At 48.2% G+C, this 5,848-nt stretch overlaps 1 long non-coding RNA gene across 1 annotated transcript; it reads left to right on the top strand.

The window, feature by feature from the left end:
* Window positions 1-4,551: 4,551 nt before the first annotated feature.
* Window positions 4,552-5,221, top strand: LOC310832785. The gene is made up of 2 exons (XR_014558438.1): window positions 4,552-4,763; window positions 4,796-5,221. It is a non-coding gene; the product is annotated as an uncharacterized lncRNA (long non-coding RNA).
* The last annotated feature ends 627 nt before the right edge of the window (window positions 5,222-5,848 follow it).

Below are 5,848 nucleotides of genomic sequence, written 5' to 3'. Positions count from 1 at the left end.
ATGGGGAGAAGTGGACCCTGAGGCTTTATAGGTCAAAACCAGCACTTTGAACTGGACTTCAGGAAATAAATATGCCCATAAACCGATCCTAAGATGATTCCAAGTGGGGCTATGTGAAAGGAATAATCTTCTATTACTGCTTATACAGTGGTACCTCGGGTTACATACGCTTCAGGTTACATACGCTTCAGGTTACAGACTCCGTTAACCGAGAAATAGTGCTTCAGGTTAGGAACTTTGCTTCAGGATGAGAACAGAAATCATGCTCCGGTGGCGCAGCCGCAGCAGGAGGCCCCATTAGCTAAAGTAGTGCTTCAGGTTAAGAACAGTTCCAGGTTAAGTACGGACCTCCGGAACGAATTAAGTACTTAACCCGAGGTACCACTGTACACTTAAAGCACATTACCACCAAAAACCAAAAACAGGTTTTGCTCTGTTAGGGGAGAACTACAATTCCCAGGAATCTTCGTGTAGAAAAATGTGCTTCAAATGTACCTTGTGCGTGCAGCCTCTCACTGCCGTTGACTGGTTTCGGAGGCGAGAGTCACGTTTAGCACCCTGAGATAGTTAAAAACACCTATACACTCATCTCCTTCCAACCTCCTTTCCCACAAGACATGAAGCCGTGGCCCTTGATCCAGCTAGTGACCCTTTGTAAAGGCAAAATTGGTTGTTTGGGGTCCTAATTTGATTGTCTTCTCCTTTCCCAAGGGGGCCTCGGGTAGCTGGGTGGGGGAGGCACAGCCAAAAACTGCCCTCTTTCTCGAGCGCGTTTCCTACTGGATGCGTCAACCCTCTTCTCAGCAGACCGAACTCGATCTGGGGGAGAGCGTTAGCGGAGGCAGTCTCCCAGAACCCAACAGTTAGACCCAGGTGTGGAATAATCTCCAGCCGTCAACCAGAGAAGCAAGGGGCCAGGGGACGACCTCAGCTTCTAGGCTGAAAAGCCTAAAGCTTGGAAACTTTGGTGGGGGTCTCTGAAAAGACTGGCTTTTCAAAACAAAGGTTTGGTTATTATTATTTTAATGAAACAGACTCGCACACAAGTAGAATGAAGGAGATGGAAACGGGGAGAGCAATAAATATATTTTTTTTTCAAAAAAGGGGGGGGGGGAATCAAAGAAAATTGGCCAAGCCAATGGCCCGTGACCGAGTCGGCTTCAGCAACTGTAGTGTGTGACTTTGATTCTCCTATCATAACCCTCCTGAATTAAAAATGCGGGCAATTTCTTGCATGGCTTCCCTCTGATGAGGGCCAGGCCTGGGCCTCATTAATGCAAGCGCACAGAGGAAAGTCGTTAGCGCTTGTGAAATGGAATGTTTCTCTGAGAACAGTTCCGCTTGAGGGGGGAATTTAAAAAAAGAAAAGAGAAGAGAAAGAGAAAAAGTCCAGAGAAGAAATTGGGAGGGTAGGGGAGAGAGAAAAGGGAAAAAGTTAAATTTCACACCGTTCTGAGCAGAGCGAGAGTGACGAGTCACGCAGGTGGCCTGGATGACACCTTCGCTGGGGAAAGCCAAAAAGCCAAAACGACAGCCACCCAAAAGTTAAAACAGAGGTTCTCATCTGCCCACGCTTCGCCCTGCAAAAGGTGAAATTTGACCCACCCACGCACACAGAGGAAAATATAGGCATCTCTCTTTCCTTAAACAGGTGGAGCTGGCTGTTAACTGGATTTCACTGGAGTGCAATAGAAAGGTGGCCAGGGAACTGCCATAGGCCAGCTGCCTCACGTCTCCAAGCTAGAAGGCTGATGGTGTTCCCAGTGGGGAGTTTTGCCACCTGTCCTTATGTCAGATCTGCAGGCAATGGCGGCCTGAAATTCACTGCCCACTGCCCGCTTTGGGGTTTTGGCAGAGAGGTGCAGGGTAATTAACCTTCCCTCATTTGTAAAGATAGAGAGAAAATAGTCTTTCTTGTTTGCTTCCGAATTTCACAAAATACGCTGAGCTGGAGAAGGGAACTTGGATGGGTGATATACATAGTTTGGGGCTGATGGGTATATAAAGGTAAAGGGACCCCTGACCATTAGGTCCAGTCAGGGCCGACTCTGGGGTTGCGGTGCTCATCTCGCTTTACTGGCCGAGGGAGCCGGCGTGCAGCTTCCGGGTCATGTGGCCAGCATGACTAAGCCCTTTCTGGCGAACCAGAGCAGCGCACGGAAATGCTGTTTAGCTTCCCGCCGGAGCTCTATAAGACGCACCAGACCACAAGACGCACCTAGTTTTTGGAGGAGGAAAACAAGAAAAAAAATATTCTGAAACTCAGAAGCCAGAACAGCAAGAGGGATCGCTGGGCAGTGAAAGCAGCAATCCCTCTCGCTGTTCTGGCTTCTGGGATAGCTGCGCAGCCTGCACTCGCTCCATAAGACGCACACACATTTCCCCTTACTTTTCAGGAGAGAAAAAGTGAGTCTTATAGAGCAAAAAATACGGTATTTATCTACTTGCACTTGACGTGCTTTCAAACTACTAGGTGGGCAGTTCACCCTGTCACGGGGATTCGAACCACTGACCTTCTGATTGGCAAGCCCTAGGCTCTGTGGTTCAGACCACAGCGCCCCCCGCACCCCGATGGGTATATATATTCCTTATTATTATTACTTAGTACATCTGTATCCCATCTTTCCTCCAAGGAGCTCAAGGTGGAGAACCAAGTTCTCCCCCTCTTCCCCATTTTATCCTCACAACAACCCTGTGCAGTAGGCTAGTGTGAGAGTGAATGACTAGCCCAAGGTCACTCTGGGAGCTTCATGGCCGAGTGGGGATTCGAATCTGGGTCTCCCATGCCCTAGTCTGACACTCTAACCGCTACACCACACTGGCACAGCAGCAGCTAGGCCATATTGCACCACAAGGGTGGCTGGGCAAAGTTGGAATATAGAGAGCCAGTATGGGGGTCAAGGGTGGAGTCTAGAAGATTCTGGATTTTGCAGAAGGGGCTCCTCAGAATTTTGTCCCTACAAACATTGGGCTGTTTGAGGTCAATTTAAAGGGGGTGCCATAATTACGCCCTTACCTCTAAGATTATAAGAGCAGCTATCCTGGATCAGGCCAGCACCCTGTTCTCATTGTGGCCAGCCACCTATGGAAGCCCAGAAGCAGAACCTGAGCACTCTTCCTTTTTCTAATTTCCAATGACTGGCATTCAGAGTAATGTTGTCTCTGACAATGGAGGCAGAATACAGCCATCGTGGCTAGTAGCCACCGATAATCTTAATTTGTCTCATCCTCTTCTGAAGCCAGCGCAGTTGGTGCCCATCATCACTACATCCCGTGGGAGGGAATGCCACTGTTCCACGAGACTTTCTTTCGTCTGTCCCAAGTCTTCCAGTATTCAGTTTCACTGGATGTCCCCTGGGTCTAGTATTATGAGAGAGGAAGGAGAAGCTTCTACAAGCCCCGAAGCTCCTATATCAGTATATGTGATCAATCACATTTGTTTGATCAACACACACCTTTCCTCCAAAGTGCTCAGGGTCACACACACTCTCAAAGCCGCGCGGCACCTTCAAGACTACCACGTTTACTGTGACACAAGCTAAAGACTCCGCTGGTTTCCACAGCATTTTAAGTGACAACGGAGAACTAGAGGGACGCAGGTGGCGCTGTGGGTTGAACCACATAGCCTAGGACTAGCCAATCAAAAGGTTGGAGGTTCGGGGGCAGTTCAGGGTGAGCTCCCGTTGCTCGGTCCCTTCTCCTGCCCACCTAGAAGTTTGAAAGCACCTCAAAGTGCAAGTAGATAAATAGGTACCTCTCTGGCGGGAAGGTAAACGGCGTTTCTGTGCGCTGCTCTGTTTCGGCAGAAGCGGCTTAGTCATTCTGGCCACATGAACCGGAAGCTGTACACCGGCTCCCTCGGCCAATAGAGCGAGATGAGCGCCGCAACCCCAGAGTCGGTCACGACTGGACCTAATGGTTAGGGATCCCTTTACCTTTACTTTAACGGAGAATTGGATAGCGCTGAACTATCACCATCCCTGAATATGGGCCACTCCAGCAGGGTCTAAGGAGAGCCAGAGAAAAACAATATCTGGCAGACCACAGGTGTCCCCCCCCTCACCCATCCCTGATGAGCTTCAAGAGAAGAAAGGTGGGTTTGCACCTTTAACAACTGTGTAGACGCCAAAGGAGTTTCAGCAAGTTTGTTCTTTTGTTTTATTTAGCAAAATTTATAGGGTTGGGGTTTTTCTTTGTTCTTGTTTTAATGGGAAGTCACTCTGGGTCACACTGTGAGGACAGCAACAAACAAAATATTTAAAAAATGCAGTGTGTAATTTCACCCAACTTTCTCCTGTAATGCTAGAGTAATGGCAACCGATGCTAATTTTAATGACCTATGGATAATAGCCATCTCCTTAGAACATCACTACTTTTGCCTTCTTCCCCACCTTTCCTGCCCTGCTTACAAGCACCTCTTCTAGATGCAGAGCCAGCTATCAACTCCCAGGCTGAAGCTGCTGCTGTTATTATTATAATTCTTGGGAGCTATATATATATATATATATATATATATATATATATATATATATATATATATTTGAACCGCCGCGGGGAGGACAAGGGGAGTCAGAGTCATCCCAGAAACACATTCACTTGCAACCTCCTTCTCCATGTTGGCAAGTCAGGATCTTCTGACATCCCATAAATCAAGCCAGCTCAGAAATCGGCTAGGAGGGAAAACACCACCAAAGGAGTTGCAAATGTGGGAGGAGGGAGGGAGGAACCAGAGGATCTATGGGAATGGTGTGCTGCTTGGAGGGGTAGCATAGCGGCTGCACTGAGTGTCTGTCAGGTTCCTTGTTACCAACGGAGGCAGGTCCATAAGGGTGAACTGGGCACTGCCCCACCAACCTCAGTCTACCTTCAGTCAGACAATCACCTGCCTGCTTCCTCTGCTGACCTCAGGAGGGAACAGGATGCAGGCAAAATTAGATTTAGCCTTGCCGGCCAGTTGGTTTTGGCCTCATCTACTGTTGGGCTCCCTGCCTTCCGCTCCACCAACCCCAGTAGTCACCATCCACTACAAGCAAAACGTTAAAACACCAGGTTTGCATTTGATCAGCCGCCTAAGAAGCACCACAGGGGACCAGACCGTGCCTCTCCTGTAATCCACTTGCCTCTTTGGTTGCCTCCAGACTGCCAGCAGTTTGTGGGAAGAACTGGACGGCACACCATAAAAGTGGATTTGTGCAGCACTCTGTTGCAACAAAGTAACTGGGGGGAAACCCTACAGGCTTTTTGCAGTTAGGAAAGTGATGGGGAAATATTCTGAAAAGCATGGGATAGACAAATAATTAATGGGAAGACATATTCAATACCCCACAAGCAAATCAGGATGAACACTCAGTTAAGACTGAACACAGCCTAACCTCCACAAAAGGAGCAAGCAAATTAGGGTGAATATTTGTTGTCCCACAGCCTCCCTGCAAACAAATCAAAACGGATGCTCATTAAAGATCAGGCATGATCTAACATCTCTGTATGCTTTGTGCAAGGAAATCAGGCTGAATAGCCAATAAACAAGTGTCTGGAGGAGCTCTAAGAGTCTCTAAGGCCATCACAAAGATGGCATACTGGAACTGTGGAGTTGGAAGGGACCCTGAGGGTCATCTAGTCCAACCCCGGAAGTGCAGGAATCTTATCTGAAGCATCAATGACAGATGGCTATCCAACCTCCAACGAAGGAGAGTCCACCACCTTCTGAGGGAGACCTTTTCAACTGTCGAATAGCTCTTACTGACAGAATGTTCTCCCTAATGTTAAACTGGAATCCCCTTTATTGTCATTTGAATGCACAGATTCAGGTCCTACCCTCTGAAGCAGGAGAAAACAAGCTTGCTGCATC

Source organism: Podarcis gaigeae (assembly GCF_964106915.1).
Source record: "Podarcis gaigeae genome assembly, chromosome: 15".
In the NCBI taxonomy this organism is placed as follows: domain Eukaryota; kingdom Metazoa; phylum Chordata; class Lepidosauria; order Squamata; family Lacertidae; genus Podarcis; species Podarcis gaigeae.
The sequence above is the reverse complement of the archived record's forward strand: the minus strand, read 5'-3'. Positions and strand labels throughout refer to the sequence as shown.